Source organism: Dendrobates tinctorius, unplaced genomic scaffold (genome assembly GCF_039654945.1).
Source record: "Dendrobates tinctorius isolate UK_male_01 unplaced genomic scaffold, ASM3965494v1 ptg000135l, whole genome shotgun sequence".
NCBI lineage: Eukaryota > Metazoa > Chordata > Amphibia > Anura > Dendrobatidae > Dendrobates > Dendrobates tinctorius.
In genome coordinates, this window is record NW_027361803.1 from 10474460 (window position 1) to 10499858 (window position 25399).

The window sequence follows — 25399 nt, forward strand, 5'->3', positions numbered from 1 at the left end:
TCTTATTATTTAATTTATAATGAGCTCAGCCTGTCTCCGATGTAATGGATAGGTCCCACTGCAAAAATTTGACATGGGCTCTCCCTGCATCTTGGTCAGATGTATGGGACCTTGTAGCATTTGAAATCCTATAAAGACATGTGTGTTCATCCTGTACTAATGTCCCCCATCCTGGTATGTATGTCCGCCATCCTGGTATGTATGTCCGCCATCCTGGTATATATGTCCCCCATCTATAATAATAAATGCGCTAAGCAGCTTCCGTCCGGTTGTAACGCAGCTTCTGTCTGGTTGTAACTTGGTGACGTCACATCCAGACAGAAGCTGCCTTTGGCGGTAGCACTGTGCCTCTTCTGCCCCCCGCACACTCCCCGACACCATATACCTTCCTAACACACACCTTCCTCACCATGCCAGCCGTCACCACACACCTCTTGCCATGTTAACCCTCAACACACACTCCTCCTCAACACACACACCTCCTCAACACACACTCCTCTCACCTTTCACCATCTCCACTCACGTCCCCCCCTTCACTACACATACGACCCTTTCTCTCACTCCGTCTCTCATACTCACGCCATCATCGCCGCTGCTCCACGATCGCCGTCGGCATCGGCACGATCCCCGACATCTTCTTCCGCCGGCACCATCCTGGATCCAGACGTTGTCCACGCCGGCGACATGTTCTTGCGGCGACGCCATCTTGGATCGGCAAAATCCCGCGATATTCAAGAAGGCGTTGGCGAAATCTTGCACACCACATGGTCAACGCTACATCACTATCCTCCCGAAGCGATAGCATCGGGCCTTAATCTAGTCCTGGTATATACAGTGGGGAAAAAAAGTATTTAGTCAGTCAGCAATAGTGCAAGTTCCACCACTTAAAAAGATGAGAGGCGTCTGTAATTTACATCATAGGTAGACCTCAACTATGGGAGACAAACTGAGAAAAAAAAATCCAGAAAATCACATTGTCTGTTTTTTTTTCATTTTATTTGCATATTATGGTGGAAAATAAGTATTTGGTCAGAAACAAGCAATCAAGATTTCTGGCTCTCACAGACCTGTAACTTCTTCTTTAAGAGTCTCCTCTTTCCTCCACTCATTACCTGTAGTAATGGCACCTGTTTAAACTTGTTATCAGTATAAAAAGACACCTGTGCACACCCTCAAACAGTCTGACTCCAAACTCCACTATGGGGAAGACCAAAGAGCTGTCAAAGGACACCAGAAACAAAATTGTAGCCCTGCACCAGGCTGGGAAGACTGCATCTGCAATAGCCAACCAGCTTGGAGTGAAGAAATCAACTGTGGGAGCAATAATTAGAAAATGGAAGACATACAAGACCACTGATAATCTCCCTCGATCCGGTGCTCCACGCAAAATCCCACCCCGTGCGGTCAGAATGATCATAAGAACGGTGAGCAAAAATCCCAGAACCACGCGGGGGGACCTAGTGAATGAACTGCAGAGAGCTGGGACCAATTTAACAAGGCCTACCATAAGTAACACACTACGCCACCATGGACTCAGATCCTGCAGTGCCAGACGTGTCCCACTGCTTAAGCCTGTACATGTCCGGGCCCGTCTGAAGTTTGCTAGAGAGCATTTGGATGATCCAGAGGAGTTTTGGGAGAATGTCCTATGGTCTGATGAAACCAAACTGGAACTGTTTGGTAGAAACACAACTTGTCGTGTTTGGAGGAAAAGCAATACTGAGTTGCATCCATCAAACACCATACCTACTGTAAAGCACGGTGGTGGAAACATCATGCTTTGGGGCTGTTTCTCTGCAAAGGGGCCAGGACGACTGATCCGGGTACATGAAAGAATGAATGGGGCCATGTATCGTGAGATTTTGAGTGCAAACCTCCTTCCATCAGCAAGGGCATTGAACATTGAATATGAAACGTGGCTGGGTCTTTCAACATGACAATGATCCAAAGCACACCGCCAGGGCAACGAAGGAGTGGCTTCGTAAGAAGCATTTCAAGGTCCTGGAGTGGCCTAGCCAGTCTCCAGATCTCAACCCTATAGAAAACCTTTGGAGGGAGTTGAAAGTCCGTGTTGCCAAGCGAAAAGCCAAAAACATCACTGCTCTAGAGGAGATCTGCATGGAGGAATGGGCCAACATACCAACAACAGTGTGTGGCAACCTTGTGAAGACTTACAGAAAACGTTTGACCTCTGTCATTGCCAACAAAGGATATATCACAAAGTATTGAGATGAAATTTTGTTTCTGACCAAATACTTATTTTCCACCATAATATGCAAATAAAATGAAAAAAAAACAGACAATGTGATTTTCTGGATTTTTTTTTCTCAGTTTGTCTCCCATAGTTGAGGTCTACCTATGATGTAAATTACAGACGCCTCTCATCTTTTTAAGTGGTGGAACTTGCACTATTGCTGACTGACTAAATACTTTTTTTCCCCACTGTATGTCCTCCATCCTGGTATACATATCCCCCATCCTGGTATGTATGTCCCCCATCCTGGTATGTATGTCCCCCATCCTGGTATACATATCCCCCATCCTGGTATATATGTCCCCCTTCCTGGTATTTATGGTCCCATCCTGGTATGTACTGTATGTCCCCCATCCTGGTATGCATGTCCCCCATCCTGGTATTTATGTCCCCCATCCTGGTATGAATGTCCCCCATCCTGGTATATATGTCCCTCATCCTGGTATATAACTCCTCCTTCCTGGTATGTATGTCCCCCATCCTGCGGTATGCATGTCCCCCATCCTGGTATACATGTCCCCCATCCTGGTATATATGTCCCCCATCCTGCGGTATGCATGTCCCCCATCCTGGTATGCATGTCCCCCATCCTGGTATACATATCGCCCATCCTGGTATACATAACCCCCATCCTGGTATGAATGTCCCCCATTCTGGTATATACAGTGGGGAAAAAAAGTATTTAGTCAGTCAGCAATAGTGCAAGTTCCACCACTTAAAAAGATGAGAGGCGTCTGTAATTTACATCATAGGTAGACCTCAACTATGGGAGACAAACTGAGAAAAAAAAATCCAGAAAATCACATTGTCTGGTTTTTTTTCATTTTATTTGCATATTATGGTGGAAAATAAGTATTTGGTCAGAAACAAGCAATCAAGATTTCTGGCTCTCACAGACCTGTAACTTCTTCTTTAAGAGTCTCCTCTTTCCTCCACTCATTACCTGTAGTAATGGCACCTGTTTAAACTTGTTATCAGTATAAAAAGACACCTGTGCACACCCTCAAACAGTCTGACTCCAAACTCCACTATGGTGAAGACCAAAGAGCTGTCAAAGGACACCAGAAACAAAATTGTAGCCCTGCACCAGGCTGGGAAGACTGAATCTGCAATAGCCAACCAGCTTGGAGTGAAGAAATCAACTGTGGGAGCAATAATTAGAAAATGGAAGACATACAAGACCACTGATAATCTCCCTCGATCTGGTGCTCCACGCAAAATCCCACCCCGTGGGGTCAGAATGATCACAAGAACGGTGAGCAAAAATCCCAGAACCACGCGGGGGGACCTAGTGAATGAACTGCAGAGAGCTGGGACCAATGTAACAAGGCCTACCATAAGTAACACACTACGCCAGCATGGACTCAGATCCTGCAGTGCCAGACGTGTCCCACTGCTTAAGCCTGTACATGTCCGGGCCCGTCTGAAGTTTGCTAGAGAGCATTTGGATGATCCAGAGGAGTTTTGGGAGAATGTCCTATGGTCTGATGAAACCAAACTGGAACTGTTTGGTAGAAACACAACTTGTCGTGTTTGGAGGAAAAAGAATACTGAGTTGCATCCATCAAACACCATACCTACTGTAAAGCATGGTGGTGGAAACATCATGCTTTGGGGCTGTTTCTCTGCAAAGGGGCCAGGACGACTGATCCGGGTACATGAAAGAATGAATGGGGCTATGTATCGTGAGATTTTGCGTGCAAACCTCCTTCCATCAGCAAGGGCATTGAAGATGAAACGTGGCTGGGTCTTTCAACATGACAATGATCCAAAGCACACCGCCAGGGCAACGAAGGAGTGGCTTCGTAAGAAGCATTTCAAGGTCCTGGAGTGGCCTAGCCAGTCTCCAGATCTCAACCCTATAGAAAACCTTTGGAGGGAGTTGAAAGTCCGTGTTGCCAAGCGAAAAGCCAAAAACATCACTGCTCTAGAGGAGATCTGCATGGAGGAATGGGCCAACATACCAACAACAGTGTGTGGCAACCTTGTGAAGACTTACAGAAAACGTTTGACCTCTGTCATTGCCAACAAAGGATATATCACAAAGTATTGAGATGAAATTTTGTTTCTGACCAAATACTTATTTTCCACCATAATATGCAAATAAAATGAAAAAAAAACAGACAATGTGATTTTCTGGATTTTTTTTTCTCAGTTTGTCTCCCATAGTTGAGGTCTACCTATGATGTAAATTACAGACGCCTCTCATCTTTTTAAGTGGTGGAACTTGCACTATTGCTGACTGACTAAATACTTTTTTTCCCCACTGTATGTCCCCCATCCTGGTATGAATGTCCCCCATTCTGGTATATATGTCCCCCATCCTGGTATGCATGTCCCCCATCCTGGTATGTATGTCCCCCATGCTGGTATGCATGTTCCCCATCCTGGTATATATTTCTGCCATCCTGGTATGTATGTCCCCCATCCTGGTATATATGTCTGCTATCCTGGTATGTATGTCCCCCATCCTGGTATATATGTTGCCCATCCTGGTATATATTTCTGCCATCCTGGTATGTATGTCCCCCATCCTGGTATGCCTGTTCCCCATCCTGGTATATATTTCTGCCATCCTGGTATGTAAGTGTGGGAAGAAGGGCCCACGCCGAGTGTCTGGGCCGGAATCAAGGGGACCGTCACCTAGGTTCCGTGGGAAACTGTTCCCGGGGGACAGAGTTCAGGGACGGACTGTTGAGATGGACAGGTGGGCAGGGGGAGGAGTCAGTATAAAAGGGGCGGGGAACGCTAATCACGGTGACTCAGCAGACTCGGACAGAAGCAGCAGGAGACCGACCGGGAGCTAAAGCGACCAACCAGAGCCAGGAGAGACGTTCCCCTAGGACATCAGAGGGACGGCGCCCAGACGACCGTCCGAGAGCCGCTGTCCCGCTTCAACTCACGGCTATTGCCGCCTCATCCCTGCCTGCGGCTGCGGCCTGGCCGCGGTCACTTGCGGCCATTGCCGCCTCATCCCTGCCCGCGGCTGCGGCCTGTCTCCTGCCACCCGCATCCGCCCTGCTCTCACCCGTGACCGCGGCAAGTCCAGTGCCGTCGGCGGCCACCATTGTCCCACTCCGGTCCGCGGCAAGGGCTGGGCCATTGCTCGCCGCGGATTCCCTGTTGCAGCTGTTAGCTGCACAGGTGGCTTGCCAATCGCCACCCCACATCGCTGCCGTTTGCCCCAGTCCGGGGGCTACGGCCCATCCTTCCAAGGACTCCTCCGGGGCCTGTGGTGCCCCTGTGTCACCAGAGCGTTGGAACGCTCGAAGACTACGTCAACTCTTCAGCAGCTGGGCCCAGCGGCTGCTACGCCGAAGAACCACCGTCCAGAACGCCGAGGGACGTCAGGACGGCTAAGTTGACTATATAGTTAAGGACCCGTAGTCGGCCATTCCGCGGCCCTATAGTGACCGGCTTTCGCCGGACGTATTCGTGTTCTACTCTGTTTGTGTTTGTTTGTATTGAGCCCCTGCGAGGGCAACTCTTTGGATGGTCAGGCAACGACTGAGGACAATTTCCTCTAGGCCTATAAGCGTTATTACTAAAAGCACTAAACTGTCTCGCGCCTCGTCACTGCGTCCTGCGTACCTGCTAGTACAACATTTGTCCCCCATCCTGGTATGTATGTCTCCATCCTGTTATTTATGTCCACCAAACTGGTATATATGTCCCTCATTGTTATATATATGCCCCCCCATAAACTCATATGATCAATTATTAACAGGTTCTAAAACGTGAGCTAAACACAGATAAAAAAGGACCCTCCAACTATTTACAGCAGTTTAATTCAATATTAATAAAAAGGGACAACTTCTCATAAGAGGGCTACACTAAGGGTAAGGCCGGGATCACACATGCAAGAAACTCGGATGAGTCTCGCATCTTAATACCCGACACTGCCACCGACACTCGGGAGCGGAGAGTGTGGCTCCATGTCTTTCTATGCAGCCGCACGCTCCGCTCCCGAGTACCGGCGGAAGTGCCGTGTATTAAGATGCGAGACTAGTCCGAGTTTCTCGCATGTGTGATCCCAGCCTAAGGTTGGTAATCTGGCCATATCAAGGCCTATGATTTACCGTACTTTGCTGCGGAGGCTGGGATTAAGGACTGACTTGAGTTGGAGAAGTGATATTGCAAACATTAGGGGCAGCACTGACAGGTAGCATCGTCAGGATATAGCCAGAGGTCAGTAATGGAGCGGCAGTGTAGTTGGAAGGATAAGCAGGTAACAGAGTCAGGATATAGCCAGAGGTCAGTACATGGAGCAGCAGTAGGATCTTCAGGATAAGCAGCAGGTGGGAAGATGCTAGACTTAAGGCTGGAGCACAATATTCTCGCAATGAAGGAAGTGCAATACCAGGTTTAATCAGGGTGCTCAATCAGGAGATCACAGGGTGAGCCTATCAGGAACTTGGGATGGAGCCATCAGGAACTTAGATTGTAGACATCAGGAACAACACAGGTACTAGTATCTGATTTAGCAAGGAATTGTCCAGCGAGCTGAATAGCTCAGAGGGAAGAGTTGGTGGGTTCGAATCCTGACTGCTGACACCCTATAATTGCAATTTTGCACCCCCGCTCACCATTGGCCGTCCTTCAATGACACTGTGATGCCCTAAATATAATACATTAAACAATGAAAAACTACCAAAACGATGAAACAATACTGAAAAAATTCAACAACTGCAGATTTACATCAGGAAAGGCCACTAGAATGAGTGCCAAACAGAACATCCACTCACTGGTAGAGATGGGCGAACCTGAACTGTAAAGTTCGGTGTCCGTACTGAACACGGAACTCTCCAGGAAGTCTGTTTTACTGTTCTGGTTTGGCAACCCAAACATTGGGTTTTTCCTATGCTGCCATGGCATGTCAAGATTCTGGCTGTGTCTTTTTTGCAATCTAAGGTAAGGAGGCTAGTAAATGGGGGTGTCTTATAGACCCCTCTTAATTACTAACCCCTGGGCTTGATGTCAGCTGACAATACAAAGCTGACATCATCGTAAAGGTGAGTATTATGGTTGTTTGTTATTTTCGGTCATGTAGAGGTGACATGGGCTTCAGTGGATCAGGCATAAGGTGAATATGTGCTTGTTTATTTTTATTTCAAATAAAGGAGTCTGTGTCATTATTTCAATTAAAGGATTTTATTCTGATTGTGCTTTTTTGCAATCTAAGGCTGGTTTCACATTAGCGCATTTTCAGCGCGCGCACGGCCGGGGGTAGCTCCGCCCCCGAGCCGGCTCTCTGCCCGGCGTGCCCGCCCCTTCCTTGTAGCGCCGCCTCCTAGCGGACAGCGGCGCCTGCGATCGGCGCACCCTATCTTTAGCATAGGGTGCGCCGATCGTGCGCAGGCCGTGCGCTAGTTGCGCTTTGACCTGCGCTGCGCACTTTTGACGGTGCGCCGTGCGCGCCAAAATCCGAAAAGTTTGATTTTGGCGCGCACGGCGCACCGTCAAAAGTGCGCAGCGCAGGTCAAAGCGCAACTAGCGCACGGCCTGCGCACGATCGGCGCACCCTATGCTAAAGATAGGGTGCGCCGATCGCAGGCGCCGCTGTCCGCTAGGAGGCGGCGCTACAAGGAAGGGGCGGGCACGCCGGGCAGAGAGCCGGATCGGGGGCGGAGCTACCCCCGGCCGTGCGCACGCTGAAAATGCGCTAATGTGAAACCAGCCTAACTATGGGGTTAGTAATGGCGGCACCTTTATGTTACCAACATGTGAGCTTGATATCAGGTGGCACAAAATAGCTGACATCAGCCCCACAACCATTACCCCACTTGCCACTGCACTAAGGCATGTAGGAAGAGCTGGGTAAAGCAGCTGCAGGCTGCTGTTTTTAGGTAATGTCCATGGCCCCTTACGAGTCTGAGAATACCAGCCCACAGATGTTTGCTTTAGCTTGGCTGGTTGTCAAAAATGGAAGGGACCCCACCCCATTTTTTTAAATTATTTATTTAAATAATGTAAAAAATGGCGTGGGGACCCCTCTGTTCTTGATAAACAGCCATGGTAAAGCTGACAGCTGAGGGTTGCAGCCCACAGCTGTCAGTTTTGCCTGTGCTGGTTATCAAAAATAGAAACACCCCATTCCTTTTTTTAATTATTAATTTATTTATAGCACAAGCAAAGGGCTGATGAATACTCCCATCAGCGGTACCTGCTCTTGCTGTTATCAGCGACAGCAGGCATTGGCTGGTGGGAGTAGTACTCTCATCAGCTGACGCCTGTGACAGGCGATAACCTTTTTACCACCTGTCACAGCTGCTGGCTCATGCTGTCATCTGACAGCATTCAAACAGCAGCTGTCTGACTGGCTGTGATGATCTTTTTGCTGATCGGAGCTCGTGTTTTGCAATGTTGTCATGCAGTGACAGAGTGGCAAACAACGGATGTTCGGGCCCCCCATTCATCTGAAAAGGGTCTGGGTTTGGGTTCAGGTACTGTTCTGGTACCCCAACCAACCTTTGTTTTAGATGTTTGGCCAAACCCGCCTGACCTGAACATCTACAGATTCACCCACCACTACTTGCTGCTTAAATAATAAACATAAGCAATTGCAAGCCATGTATAAAAAATTTTTATGAAAGCGCTTCTACTACTACACAGGGCAGTTGCCCTTCCTATAATTCTCCGATGCAGCTGAAAGATGTCTTCAACTAGTACAGTCAGATATTCAGACCCAATAGCTTTTTAAGGGATTTCTTACATGGACGTTTATAGTGTAAACATGACGGTAACCTTCCAATATAGCATTCAAATGTCTGCATACAGTGACATCAGACATTTCCACTCCTCAAAAGAAACTCCCCAGAAATAATGCATATCACATGTGTAAAGAGCTGGCCACTTACTAAAGACTATTGGACCAACGTACATAGAGCGGAGTCCACAGCTCTAAGGGATGCAGACTTTTTTCAGCATGGAGCACCGCTTACGTCTATATTATTGGAAAACATGCAGGCTAGATCTTATGTGTACATAAGGCCAGACACAAGATTAGTAATCAAGGAACTCAATCATTCCATTGTTCTCCCAGGCACTAGTCCCATTGTGTTCAAGAGGATTGTAGACCCAATGAAGCCGTCACTAGAGGTGGTCTCACAGGCCGTCCCAAGCAATGGGCATCTGGAATATTCTTCACTTTCTGAGCTAAAAGCAAATGTTGAAGAGGGAGGGAGACAAAGAAGCCACATGGTTAGTCACATAGTTGGGATAGTGGCATTGAGGATCTAGGCTGAGGTACTGGAGCCATGGATGGATCGCCTATGAAGTTTTGGAGATCGGTTGCCAGCTGGGTTGGATCCCCCTGCTACAGCTAAAGGATCTGTTGTCTGGATTCCATGAACTTTCACTCCTCGGACGCACATCCAGCTGAAGTAGTCGTTGTGGTTGGCACACGGGCCCTGTTGTGGTCTCACCCTCTGCAACAGCGATTGTTAATTCCCTGCTTCCCTTCTCTTCCAAAAAGGAACATGCACAATCAGTTTTATTAAGTGTGCATGTGTTCTCAGTGGGGAGAAAACGTGACTATTTATTTTAGATATCTTGTAAGCTATATCTCCTGACTAACCTATACACATAAAACTCAGCAAAATGTTCAGGTGTTCTCTATAAGGAGAGGTGGGTAACTACTTGCAGAACAAAAAGATAGGGCAATAGACACAATTGTGAGGCCCCCCATATAGACTTTTATCTAATATTTATGGGCTCCTTAGACTCCTCTGGTGGGGACTTACCTCCCATGACAACAAAGGATAAGTCATGTTAAAATTTACATGCCCAATCCTTCTTTCCTCTGGGGTAATCAGTTCGGGAGATCCAGAAGGTCTCCATATATTTAATGGTAGTCAAAACTGACCAGGCTGATGTTCAGCTAATATATATGGGTTCAGTTCATGTGTATGAAAACCTTTCAGCATGTTTGGCTGGGGAAACTTTCTGTAACAGAAATTTTACCCACCCTCATCATCTGCTATTTAAAATCAATCTTCATTACATTGCATAACATAAAAATAAAGCTACAAGTGAATTGACAAGTGGGCACAGTTGGCATCCTATGATAGCACCATGTTCAAGGTCACTGAGCTCTTCAGTATGACCCCATCTACAGTATGTCTATAGTGCTCGCATCACTGTGTGCTTCATTTTATGGATCTGCTTGTAACAGATGTGACTGAAACTCAAAAACTTAACAATTGGCAGGTTCACAAACTTGTGACCATATACTATGCAGAAATATCTTTCTGACTATATGGGTAATTACATCTGCAGAATGGGAGGAATATCTACAGAATGGGAGGAATAGAACTAAGCAACAGCACGTGTGAAAAAGACTTGGGTATACTAATCACAGACTTCACATGAGTCAACAGTGTGATTCAGCAGCAAAAAAGGCAAAACCACCTCTAGGATGTATTAAGAATAGCATAGAGTCTAGATCGCGTGAAGTAATTATCCCATTCTACTCCTCCTTGGTCAGGCCTCATCTGGAATACTGTGTCCAGTTTTGGGCACCACATTTTAAAAAAGACATTGAAAAAGTGAAGCAAGTTCAGAGAAGAGCGACCAGGATGGTGCCTATATAACAGATAACAGAGGTGGCGTTTCATATAACAATGGAGCCTGTACCAGCAATGCAGAAAGTGTAGGAAGTCTATAAAGTGAAGACAATACAGATGTAACACCAGAAACATTTAATGTACGACTCCATTTTTCATACTTAGTAGAATGGAGGAACTGCGCTCATAAAATATATCACGGACATAACCACTTACTCTCTGGTCCCCCAACTATGCAATATCACCTCAAAAAATGGCAGTTACTGCTATGTTACTGTCAAAATGATGCCCATGTGCTCTGACATCAAACCCTGCTCTGCAGCTATTGAGTGAAACTGCGACTCACAGATTTTTTTTCTGTGCAGCTATTGACTGAAACAGTGACTCATTGACTTCCTGCTCTGCAGCTATTGATTGAAGCTGCTCCTCACAGACTTCCTGCTCTGCAGCTATTGGCTGAAGCTGCTCCTCACAGACTTCCTGCACTGCAGCTATTGGCTGAAGCTGCTCCTCACAGACTTCCTGCTCTGCAGCTATTGGCTGAAGCTGCTCCTCACAGACTTCCTGCTCGGCAGCTATTGGCTGAAGCTGCTCCTCACAGACTTCCTGCTCTGCAGCTATTGGCTGAAGCTGCTCCTCACAGACTTCCTGCACTGCAGCTATTGGCTGAAGCTGCTCCTCACAGACTTCCTGCTCTGCAGCTATTGGCTGAAGCTGCTCCTCACAGACTTCCTGCTCGGCAGCTATTGGCTGAAGCTGCTCCTCACAGACTTCCTGCTCTGCAGCTATTGGCTGAAGCTGCTCCTCACAGACTTCCTGCTTGGCAGCTATTGGCTGAAGCTGCTCCTCACAGACTTTCCGGACTGCCTGCCCACTGCCAGTACTTTGCACACAATACAGGTAATACTGGGATCTTGGCATCTAGATGTGATCAAAGGAAATTTAGAAACTGCTTCCAGGTCATGTTAAAATGGTGATTGTTCTGCGACATCAATGCAAAGTCACAGATAAGTTGTAATTTTACTGCATCTTTGCTCTGGTTAGCGCAGACCTCGCAATAACAATCCAGATCTAGTAGTTAGATGGAGGGGGAATTACTGTATCTAATCATCTATCATTCAACAACACAAAATATAATTCATTTATACTACTGAAACCTGCAGAGAACACATTTCATGCTCTCGCAATTGTGTTTGCTTCCCTCTGGCATCAAATGCAATTTTAATTAGTTGTCTGCTATTTCATTATTTTCATTTCAGTGATAAGAATTATAATGTTATTATTTATAAAGTGGAGAAAAGCTGTAATAAATATGACTGATAACCGTGTGTGCAGAAAATAGATTAAGCCTGTTTCACACATCAGTTTTTTTCGTCAGTTAAACTCCGCTAAAATGGCGGACAACGGATCCGTTCCTGTACTGACCACAACGTTTAGCACCGGACCGTTGTTTTAATGGATCTGTCAAAGGAAGAATTTTAAAGGGAATCTGTCACCCTTTTTTTCGGCTTGCGGCTGCTGGCATAGACATCGGGGGCTTATCTACAGCATTCTGTAATGCTTTAGATAAGCCTCCGATGTAACCTGAAAGAGAAGAAAAACACGTTATATTATACTCACCGGGGTGGGCGGTCCGGTCCGGTGGGCGTTGCGGTCCGGTCCGACGCCTCCCTTCTTCATGCGATGACGTCCTCTTCTCCCGTCCTATAATGGCTGCGGCGCAAGTGCACTGCTCTGCCCTGTTGAGGGCAAAGCAGAGTCCTGCAGTGCGCAGGCGTTAGGAGAGGTCCGGCGCCTGCGCACTGCAGAATTCTACTGCATTGTCCATCCAGGCATGTCGGCGGACGCCAAAATTTTGGCGGATACGCAAAAAAACGGATCCAACGGATGGCCATCCGTCAAGATCCGCCGGTAATGCAACTCAGCGGCGGATTTTGACTTATGGTAAAATACGGATGTGTGAAACAGGCCTAAGAGACGGCATTTGTTACATACACTCCCTGACGGAAGTGATGTTGCTTATCCATGTTATGTAAATAAAAGCTTATAACTTGACGTTAAATTCATCCATTGGTTGTATAAATTATTCTTTTGAAAGCTGAAACGCTCCGAAATGTGGTTTAGGTTAAGAAAATAAATTGTCATCAATGCAGAAATATTGATCATTTAATGGACACAGAATGGTCAGATTTTGACAATACAAAAGTTTTGTCGGCCACAGAAAGTAATGTGATATTCAAACAAATAAATAACTTTAAATACAAATATATGTTGCATAACATTGGTGAATGAAGTTGTGGTGATATTAGAGTCATATTTCATATTTTGTGTGACTTCCATGAGCTTGAAGGACTGCATCCATGCGGTTCAACAATGATTCATACAATTTATTAATGAAGTCATCAGGAATAGCACAGAATGTAGTCTTACATGCCTCCCAGAGTTCATCTAGATTCTTTGGTTTTGTCTTCCAAGCTTCCTCTTTCATCCTACCCCAAACATGCTCAATGATGTTCATGTCTGGTGACTGGACTGGCCAGTCCTTGAGCACCTTGATCTTTTTTGCCTGGAGGAACTTTGTTGTAGAGCTGGATGTATGAGATGGAGCACCATCCTGCTGCAGAATTTGACCCCTTTTATGATTTGGAATATAAGAGGTAGCTAATACTTCTTGATATTTTAGGCTATTGATATTGCCTTCCACCTTGCAAATGTTTCGCACACCCCCTTACTGAATGTAACCTCGGACCATGATCTTTCCACCACCAAATGTAACTGTTTTCTGGGTGTAGTTTGGATCCATACGGGCTCCAGTAGGTCTCCTGCAGTATTTGTGGCGGCTGTGGTGTAATTCTACTGAAGATTCATCAGAGAAATTCACCTTCTGCCACTTTTCCAGCATCCAACTGTTTAGCAGGCTGTGGGACTTTGCAAATGCCACACGTTTTTTATTTGCCTTTTGTTTAGTGCTGGCTTCTGGGCACTGATTCGAACATGGAGGCCATTTCGAGACAGAATCCTACATACTGTTCTAGTTGACACAGGGACTTGAGGTGACCAGGCCTGTTGGAGCTCTGCTGCAGTGGAAGAGGGGCTTGCTTTGGATTTTCTAACCAACAAACATTCCTTCTGAGCAGTTGTCTTGTGGGGTCTGACGGACCTGGGCTTGTCAAACACATCTCCAGTCTCTTCGAATCTTTTTTTTAATTCTTTGTACTTGACGCTGAGACACAATAAAGGTGCCAGCCACCTCTGCAGTGGATCTTATCTTCAGCCTCTTGATAATCCAGGCTTTGGTCGCAGGGTGGACTTTTGGCATGTTGTCAGAGCTCAAGTTGCAGCTCAAGTGAAGGTCTGGGGTGCTGGGTTTCTTTTTATACACATCCACTAAATAACTGATCATTTACTGAGCACAAGTGAGGATGTAAACTAGGATTGGGTGCATTATATGACCAGGCGACAAAACTTTTGTCTTGCCAAAATCTTACCATTCTGTGTCCATTAAATGATCAATAAATCTGCATTGATGCCAATTTATTTTCTTAACCTAAACCACATTTCGGAGGGTCTCAGCTTTAAAAAGAATAATTTATACAACCAATGGATGAATTTAATGTCAGGTTATAAGCTTTTATTTACATACATGGATAAGCGACAGAACTTCTGTCAGGGAGTGTAGTCCATGTATTTGTGGGATAGGACCCATACACATGGCTACGAATAGAGCTGCACCATCTTTGCCGCCTTCCAGGCTCCATCAGAATGGGCTGCACCACCTCCATGTGCTACAGTACAGGCTCCATCAAAATGAGATGTACTGTAAGAAGGACTGGACTGGAGGTACCTCTCTTGTGCCGGCTCTGGAACTATCGGGGCTGTCTCTTTTGTCCGGGGGAAAGCTTAGTAACTCGGACCGACCTTTGCACTTGACAATAGGGGGCATGGCTAAGATAAAAGAACCTGGGCGCAGAAAAGAGCGGAAAGACTTGGCAGGAAGACGCAGAGCGCAGCAAGAGAAGTTTTGTGCTCTTTTCTCTGAGCACCATGATAGCGCAGGCCCACGCTACAGATTTCCTGCGGCCAGGTACAGTGACTGTAATCAGAGACATGCCATGTGCCCGTTGGCTCCCGCAACTGAAGGTGCCGGACACTCAGGGTCAGTAGTCGCGCGCGTGCCGCCTAAGAAAGACCGGATGACTCACCTAGAACTGTGCTCCTCTTCACCTGCATACTTCTGTCAAGATACATTAAGCTCCCGCAGTGTTGGAGACTGCACTGCACTACGCACGACGAACCCTGGACCCAGGACTCCGCCACCGCCGGGATCATCAATGCCTCAGGACGACACCGGAATCATCACGCGCTAATTGCGTTGGCACCACCGTTTGAACCTAGGGCTCCGCGGTCAGGAAGCTGTCAGACGGATAAGTTAACCCTTCATGAACAGTTGCTATAGTTATTACTATTGTTACCTCACCTTGCACATCCATTGTGCTCATATCATTTGCCATACCCCTGCCTCTCCCTTCTCCCTGCGTGGAGTATCCCCCTGTTTAAGTAAAATTAACATTAACCCTTGCTCTGCCTGTTGTCCGTTGCTGCATCCGCCAACCTGCTCACAGTACCACCTACAAGTGCCGCCATACAGGCTCCATCAGAATGAGATGCACCAACTCAAGTGCCGCCATACAGGCTCCATCAGAATGGGCTACACCACCTCCATGTGCTGCCATACAGGCTCCATCAGAATGGGCTACACCACCTCCATGTGCTGCCGTACAGGCTCCCTCCGAATGAGATGTACCACCTCCATGTGTTGCCAAACAGGCTCCATCAGAATGAGATACACCACCTCCATGTGCTTCCATACAGGTTCCATCAGAATGAGCTGCACCATCTCCAAATGCCACCATAAAGGCTCCATCAGAATGAGTTGCATCATCTCCAAGTGCTGCCGTACAGGCTCCCTCAGAATGAGATGTACCACCTCCATGTGTTGCCAAACAGGCTCCATCAGAATGAGCTGCACCACCTTGATGTCAGAATGTGTTGCACCATCTCAAAGTGCAGCCTGTGAAGCAGTGAGGGGGATCATATGCAGTGGTTGATATGTAGACAAAGTCCTATCAAACCCGCTGGAGAGCCTTGTGTTCAGAGCAGGATGCCTGTGAGTCACAAGGCAAAATAAGAGAAAGAATGGTCCAAGTAGTGACTAAGTCAGATTTTTAGGAAAACCTGTTAAGGGCTTTTATTTTTAGAGGGATTTGCAGGTTTGGTAGTGGCGCCTATCCTTCTCTGCACTCCGGGTTTTGGAAGTGGCTCTGTGGCCATGATTCTATTTAAATCTGACAGTTTTGAAGCTTGCAAGCTGCAGAGCAGCAGACTCTGTGCAACTCAGGTCTATGTGGCGTTAACACAGAGCCAGGGGCTTCAAGGTGCCTGACGCACCCAATAGAGATGGCGGTGCCATTGCCCACGGCAAGTTTTTGAATACAGACTGAGTATATGGAAACTTGACTGCGATCCGATACTACTCCTGTAGGTGAGTCTGCAAATAAAGACACTGTTTACGTTGAACTTTCTGTGGTCCCTGCCTGCCTGTTGCCCTGGACCAATGCACTACCAGCCGTATAGTAGCTCTATCAGAGTGTAGCGATATGTCGGCATATGAACACGTATTCTGATCAGTGGGGCCCTTTTGTGGGCTGTCTAGCTGGATAGGTGGTAGGCAGAGATGAGTGAATTGATTTGAAATAAACTGAATTTGCTTTGAATTTTAAAAAAATTTGGCTCACCAAGCCCACGTTTTATTTCATTCGATCCAGTCAAGTCAAGCAAAATGGCGGCCTGCTGATTCATTTTAGGGCTGGAAAGGGGTTAAAAAATATAAAAAACCCAGGGCTGCCAGCCCTTTGCTTGCTCGCTTTCTTCCTGTGATTCCGATTTTCACTTCTTCTTCCACTCTGCAATACCCATGGTCTCAGGTGACATTAAAATGTCTTGTGAGAACAACTGAGCACTGGAGATGCCGAAAGGCAAAGAACACCGAAGATGGTAGTTTGAATCCGGAGGGCGTAAATGAGCGAGCGGAAGACCACATCGGGAGCTGTTACACCATGACAGGTGAGGGGCGTGGTGAAAATAATAAATCTAGGGGTTAAAAAATAAAAAAGGTTTTAATCTGAGGCCTTGGAGAGAGATCATAACACAATCAGTGGCTTTTACAAGAAAATTTCCTGGCAAATTTCGTCAGATTTGCTCATCTCTATTGGCAGCGCATTAATAATACGCAGAGCAATGGGGGGAGGCTTCTGCTGGAGACAGATGCAGGACAAAGACACCGGATCGTGAAGAGGTTAAGGGAGGAGAGAGCTGATCAGTTCAGTCCCAGAGAAAAGATTTCTTTATGTTTACATGGTGACATGAATGCCTGTGTTTGCTGCCCTGCTGCCTCGTGTAGGCGACTTACGTATGTGGTGTAATGCTATTAAAAAGTGAGCTTTGCAAGACTACTTAAATGAATTTCTTTGATAAGGACATGCTGGGCGGCTTTGTAGGAGTCAATGCATTGTTGGTGATGGATTAAAATTATATTGACAGATTCACTTTAATTATATTTTAATTTTCTAACAGGAAGTGAAGATCATAAAAATAGTAAAAAATAACCCCATTTCATTATGTAACAGCTGCATGCTATACAAAACCAACAATTCTCTTTAGCGACATATTTCAATATTCTATTTTAAAAGAAAATATTAAAGTCTGACAGTCCTCAGCAATTGATACTAGTGGTGAAGCGAGCTGCTCAAAACTCGATCGCGCATCGGGGTGCTTGAGTAGACTGGAAACTCGATTGAGCATCGAGGATCACTGTTACGCTCGTTGCTCGATCCATCCAAATTTTTAGAGGGTCATCATGCGGCACTCACTCATAATTTTTAGAGGGTTACCAGGTGGCCCTTGCTCATAACTTTTAAAGGGTAAACAGGTGGCCTTCACTCATAATTTTTAAAGAGTCATCAGGAGGCCTTCGCTCTTCATTTTTGTAGGGTGTGTATGATGCCCTCCTTCATAATTTTTACAGGGTGTGTATTACGGCTACCTCTACAATTCTCAATATGTATACTCCCAAGGGCTAAATGTTTTTCAGGCCTTGCACTTAGTGCATGTGCGTTACCAGTCTAGGAGTCTCACCCCTTAAAAATGGGAAAAAAATGTTTTCTAAGGCCCTCCTCAACCTGTCTTTGAGGGTGTATTGCAGTCCTTCCTTCTAATTTTTGGCAACTCTTGCATAATATTTACCAGTCTAGAAGTGTGATGGTGTGAGTGACAGAGTAGACAGAGACAACAGACCGGTGAACAATTGAAAAGACCTTTATTGGGACAGCGAGAAAATTCCACCAAATGTAGATATGAATCCTTACAGTCTGCTATGTGTATTCTGCCCATTTATATGCAGCAAGACATTTCTTAAGTGTTGTTCCATCTATGGCCATTAGATGTCATAGTTGCCCTTCTCTTTTCTGTTCATGGATTTAGAATTCTTTCCCTTTAATAGTTGTTCTGTTTAGAACCGCCCCTTCAGGTTTCCTGGGCTTGGAAACTTGTAGCCATTTTCTCCCGGATCTCTGAGCAACTCACATGTGTCCTGCTCTCTGCAAAATCACTGCTTCTGTCAAGCGGATTCCGGTGAGGGTTTAATGCAGTTATGTGATATGTGCTATGTATCTGTGTTAGCTAGCCATAATGCAGCACCCATGATATGTGCAATGTATTTCCAGCTCATTGTAATGCTCTTGCACTGCATGTAGTTAGATGTATTCTTGTTCAGTTAGTGTAATGCTGGCTGCCTAAGTTGCTTAGATATCTCTTCACTACATTGTGTATTACTCAACCTCTGTAATAATGCCTGCTACTGTTATAATAGCACCCTGTATTACTGCTGTGGTTGTTATCTGCCAGTACTGATGTATTGTACTCTCTGCTTCTTTATAGTTTTTACCCAATCTCATCCATTATTGAGTTCATCAATCTCCGATCTCATCCACTATTGTGTTCATCAATTGTTAGACATCAGATTCCTGCCTCTGCCATAATGCAGCCCCCATGATATGTGCAATGTATTTCCAGCTCGTTGTAATGCTCTTGCACTGCATTTAGTTAGATGTATTCTTGTTCAGGTAGTGTAATGCTGGAAGCCTAAGTTGCTTAGATATCTGTTCACTGCATTGTGTGTTGTATTACTCAACCTCTGTAATAATGCAATCTACTGTTATAATAGCACCCTGTATTACTGCTGTTGTTATCTGCCAGTACTGATGTATTGTACTCTCTGTTTCTTTATAGTTTTTACCCGATCTCATCCACTATTGTGTTCATCAATCTCCGATCTCATCCACTATTGTGTTCATCAATCTCCGATCTCATCCACTATTGTGTTCATCAATCTCCGATCTCATCCACTATTGTGTTCATCAATCTCCGATCTCATCCACTATTGTGTTCATCAATCTCCGATCTCATCCACAAGTGTCTTCATCAATCTCCGATCTCATCCACAATTGTGTCCACCAATCTCCTCCACTATATCATCCGTTATCATCTACCATTGTTGTTCACATCATCCCAATAAATATAGACTTAAGCACCCATACAGTCTTGTTACTGGGAGTGGATGAAGGGTTTAGCCGTATGCTGGAATCCACACAGCGTCATACATGGAAGAAGGCAGAACAATGTGGCTGCAGCAAAAGGAACAAAGCCAGGGACGCACGCTACCAGGTAATCTGACGCCAATGAAGATGCAACAGCAGTCCTTAAACTAGTTCCTCAAATCCAGCAGGGTGAGCAAGACATCACAATTCCACATGGTAAGTGATCTCCAATCTTTCATAAGCTAGGATTTGGTTACAGCAGCAAATCCTCCCTTTTCACAAGACACAACAACAACTAACAAAGCAAAGACACACATGCCCCCACCAGATGCAGGAGAGAAAATGCTAATTTAGGACTGATTAAAATATGATCCATGAAAAAAGGCTCTGTTACTACCCCTTCCCCCCTCAACTTGTTCACAGACTAGTGACCTCAACAGGTTGCTTGTCAAGTACGCGTAGACATGGATGACATGACTTATGGCTCCTCCTGCCAGTGCAACCCAACAGCATGTAATAAAAAGTGTCAGCATGGAGACTATTGCCCAACAGTGCTGCTGTGAATACTGCTCTGAGGTGAAGTAAAAGACTTAATAGAAAGCAGCAGCATGGAGTCCATTATACATCAGTGCTGTTGTGAATCCTGCTCTGGGTTAAAATAAAAGACTTAATAGAAAGCAGCCTTGTAGCGAACATTATTCAGCAATGCTAAGCAGTGCTGCTGTGAATCCAACTCAGAGATTAGATAAAACACGTATGAGAAAGCTTCAACAGGAGTCTGAATCTCTATTCCTCTTCCTCTCTTCCTAGACTTAGAAAAAATGTAATCTGATCACTCAGTGATTTTACAGTCATCTTAAGAAAGAGCAACTGAATGATACACTCAGGAAGCGCGGGTAGAAGTGGCTCATAAGTGGAGAAAAAAAAGCACATTTCTCTAATAAGATATATTACAAAGTTTCCTCTCACTTGTTGATATTTTCAGTACTTATTTAAGCCCAGTATATTATAACAGTGGCCATTTCCGATGTTCCTTGGTGTACGATGATTAAAATACATTGCTGCATATGCAAATTAAGCTTTTAACTATGTTTATTTCAAAAAGCAGTGCAATCTCAGCGCCCGCTGATGTGGTTAATTGATGTTAATCATACATCTGACATTTTTTATGCACTAAGGGTTTATGTGAAATGGAAATGTTCACCCAAGCGGTCAGTATTACTGTTAGTATTTATGGTATAATAGGAAATCTGTCAGGCGTGTGCAGCTATAAAGGACAAGCCAATGAGAGAAAATCAAAATGACTTCTGTACAGAAAGCAGATTCTATAAGTGTATGACAGGTTGATGCTCCTTTATTTATCTCTCATTGTCATTTCAATCTACAGGTCCATCTGCTGGGGACGGACACTGGACAGATACTGGCTGCCCCATCCTCACTGCACCTTCTAGATCTCCTGCACGATCACAATGGCACAGATTCTTCCTCTGCGTTTTACTTTTTTTTTGTCTTGAGGTATTCTCTGATGTTTATTGCACCAAATTTTTAAGACTGGCGCAAAAGGTTCAAGAATTTTGTGCAAAGAAAAAAAAAAGGGCTTCTTTTCTGTCGTTTGCCATTGCTGCTACTTTTTTTTAAAGCAAAAAGTCAAATATTAAAATAAAATGTCACAAAAGATGTGACTTTTGAAAAACATGCATAAAGCTTCACAAACAGGTAACTGGAGGAGAGTGGCGTGGAATTTTGTGACTTTTTAAAAAGTCTCGATTGATGAATCAGCTGAAAACATATCGAATTATGAAACTCCGCCCACAAAAAGGAAAAAAAAAGAATAAAAAACAGGCGAGCACATATAAAATAGACAAACCTGTAGAAAGAAAGATAGATGATAGATAGATAATTATAGATAGATAGATAGATAGCGTAGCACAGCCAGGTAGGGCAGGGTTAAGTCCTAGCTCTGCACCTGCATTGCTTTTTGTCAGTCTGCTAGATGGAGCAGAGTTCAGTGTGCTGCTGGTGAGCGACCAGCCAAAATGTGAGCTGTAGCTGAGAGAGAGACATGCCAGGATCTCTCTCTGAATGCAGACTGCATGGATCAGCTAGGAAAGCCGAGCAGTCTGTGTGTTGGAATTGTAGAAAGCCTTTCAGTGTGAACTGTGCCTGGAGTTGAATACGCCTGTGTGAACACTACCTAATGCTTACCTGATAGGGTGAATCCCTACAATAGATAGATGATAGATAAATAGATGATTGATAGATAATAGATAGATAATAGATAATAATAGACAGATAATAGATAGATAATAGAAATATAGATTGATAACTAGTGTTGAGCGATACCACCTGATACTTAAAAATATCGTATTGGATGGTATCGGCCGATCTAAAAAAAATATCGGGTATCGCCGATTCCGATACCGGAAGTCCCATTCAAGTCTATGGGACTTCTGGTATCGGAAAAAGAAAAACCCTTCTTTTCCCTTGTACAGCCTCTCTGGGGTCTGTACGGGCCTTTCGGGGGTCTGTGCCGGCCTGCCGGGGGTCTGTGCCGACTGCCCGGGGGTCTGTGCGGACTGCCGGGGGTCTGTGCCGGCCTGCCGGTGGTCTGTGCCGACTGTTCGGGGGTCTGTGTAGGCTCCGGGGGTCTGTGCCGACTGCCCGGGGGTCTGTACCGGCCTGCCGGGGGGCTGTGCCGGCTGCCGGTGGTCTGTGCCGACTGTCCGGGGGTCTGTGCAGGCTCCGGGGGTCTGTGCAGGCATCGTCCGATGGGACTACAAGTCCCATCGGGCAATGCCTGCTACCATGACAATGATTGACACATTAGCCAATGATGGTACAGTAGTAGTCCCATCATCCGGCTAATGTGTTGAATGTAAAAAAAAAAAAAAAAATACATGCTACATACATGCTACATATATACTACATGCATGCAACATACATACATACAACATACATACAACATATATACTACATGCATGCATACTAAATATATACTACATGTAACATACATACTACATATATACTACATGCTACATACATGCCACATACATACTACATACATGCTACATACATACTACATATATACTACATGCATGCAACATGCATACTACATATATATTACATATATACTACATGTAACATACATACTACATATATACTACATGCTACATACATGCAACATACATACATGCTACATACTACATGCTACATACTACATGCTACATACATGCAACATACATACTACATACTTGCTACATACATACTACATACATACAACATATATGCAACATGCATACTACATATGTACTACATGCATGCAACTTACATACTACATATATACCACATGCATGCAACATGCATACTACATGCATATTACATATATACTACATGCATGCAACATACATATATACTACATACAATACATACATATAGACATACAGTACATATAACATAGAGTACATACTCACCATCACTTGTCACTTTGTTCCCCGAAGCCATTGTCGTCTGAGGAATAAATATTAAAATAAAAAACCACCAATATACTTACCCCTGATCCGCAGAAGTCCACGAGGGTCCCACGACGATCTTGCGTGGAGAACAGCAGCATCAGCTGATGCTACCGTTCTCTACGAGCTTCAGGAATACAATGACGGGAGGTAGGTATCCTTCCGCACTGTATTCCTCCGCCATTGTAAAAAAAAAAGTCCCTAGTCTCACTTTATGGCATTGCTGCATGGGAATTTCCCACGCAGCAATGCCATAAAGTGAGACTAGGGACTTTTTTTTTACAGTGGTGGAGGAATACAGTGCAGAAGGATACCTACCTCCCATCATTGTATTCCTGGAGCTCGTAGAGAACGGTAGCATCAGCTGATGCTGCTGTTCTCCACGCAAGATCGTCGTAGGACCCTCGTGGACTTCTGCGGATCAGGGGTAAGTATATTGGTGGTTTTTTATTTTAATATTTATTCCTCAGACGACAATGGCTTCGGGGATCAAAGTGACAAGTGACGGTGAGTATGTACTCTATGTTATATGTACTGTATGTCTATATGTATGTATTGTATGAATGTATTGTATGTAGTATATATGTATGTTGCATGCATGTAGTATATATGTAGTATGCATGTTGCATGCATGTGGTATATATGTAGTATGTATGTATGTTGCATGCATGTAGTATATATGTAGTATGTATGTATGTATGTTGCATGCATGTAGTATATATGTGGTATGTATGTTACATGTAGTATATATGTAGTATATATGTAGTATGCCTGTTGCATGCATGTGGTATATATGTAGTATGTATGTATGTTGCATGCATGTAGTATATATGTGGTATGTATGTTACATGTAGTATATATGTAGTATATATGTAGTATGCATGTTGCATGCATGTGGTATATATGTAGTATGTATGTTGCATGCATGTAGTATATATGTATGTTGCATGCATGTAGTATATATGTGGTATGTATGTTAATGTAGTATATACTGTATGTAGTATGCATGTTGCATGCATGTGGTATATATGTAGTATGTTGCATGCATGTAGTATATATGTAGTATGCCTGTTGCATGCATGTGGTATATATGTAGTATGTGTGTATGTTGCATGCATGTAGTATATATGTAGTATGTATGTATGTTGCATGCATGTAGTATATATGTGGTATGTATGTTACATGTAGTATATATGTAGTATGCATGCTGCATGCATGTGGTATATATGTAGTATGTATGTTGCATGCATGTAGTATGTATGTCACATGTAGTATGTATGTTGCATGCATGTAGTATATATGTAGTATGCATGTTGCATGCATGTGGTATATATGTAGTATGTATGTTGCATGCATGTAGTATATATGTAGTATGTATGTTACATGTAGTGTTTATGTAATATGCATGTTGCATGCATGTGGTATATATGTAGTATGTATGTTGCATGCATGTAGTATATATGTTGCATGCATGTAGTATATATGTAGTATGTATGTTGCATGCATGTAGTATATATGTTGCATGCATGTACTATACATGTAGTATGTATGTTGCATGTAGTATGTATGTTGCATGCATGTAGTATATATGTAGTATGCATGTTGCATGCATGTGGTATATATGTAGTATGTATGTTGCATGCATGTAGTATATATGTAGTATGCATGTTGCTTGCATGTAGTATATATGTAGTATGTATGTTGCATGTAGTATATATGTATGTTGCATGCATGTGGTATATATGTAGTATGCATGTTGCATGCATGTAGTATATATGTTGTATATATGTATGTTGCATGCATGTAGTATATATGTAGTATGTATGTAGTATGTAGCATGCATGTAGTATATATGTAGTATGTATGTAGCATGTATGTAGTATGTATGTAGCATTTATTTAGCATGTAGTATGTATGTAGCATGTAGTATGCATGTAGCATGAATGTAGCATGTAATATGTATGTAGTATGTATGTAGCATGTAGTATGTATGTAGTATGTATTTTTTTTTTACATTCAACACATTAGCCGGATGATGGGACTACTACTGTCCCATCATTGGCTAATGTGTCAATCACTGTCATGGTAGCAGGCATCGCCAGATGGGACTTGTAGTCCCATCGGACGATGCCTGCACAGACCCCCGGACAGTCGGAACAGACCACCGGCAGGCCGGCACAGCCCCCCGGCAGGCCGGTACAGACCCCAGGCAGTCCGCACAGACCCCCGGGCAGTCGGCTCAGATCCCCGGAGCCTGCACAGACCCCCGGACAGTCGGCACAGACCACCGGCAGGCCGGCACAGCCCCCCGGCATGCCAGTACAGACCCCGGCAGTCAGCACAGACCCCCGGGCAGTCGGCACAGACCCCCGGAGCCTGCACAGACCCCCGGACAGTCGGCACAGCCCCCCGGCAGGC

The 25399-nt window shown here is 44.7% G+C and overlaps 1 protein-coding gene and 1 long non-coding RNA gene across 3 annotated transcripts in view; one reads left to right on the forward strand and one right to left on the reverse strand.

The window, feature by feature from the left end:
• Window positions 1-21182, forward strand: part of LOC141048385 (uncharacterized) — a 33801-nt gene extending 12619 nt beyond the window's left edge. The window contains exons 1-3 of one of the 2 annotated variants that reach the window (XR_012220045.1): window positions 18318-18507; window positions 19165-19688; window positions 20860-21182. This is a non-coding gene — a long non-coding RNA (uncharacterized lncRNA). Of the gene's footprint in view, window positions 1-18317; window positions 18508-19164; window positions 19689-20859 lie in introns of those variants that run through there. The other variant, XR_012220044.1, reaches the window with a different exon arrangement.
• Window positions 1-25399, reverse strand: part of ADAMTS12 (ADAM metallopeptidase with thrombospondin type 1 motif 12) — a 609414-nt gene that overhangs the window by 298944 nt on the left and 285071 nt on the right. The window lies entirely within an intron of this gene.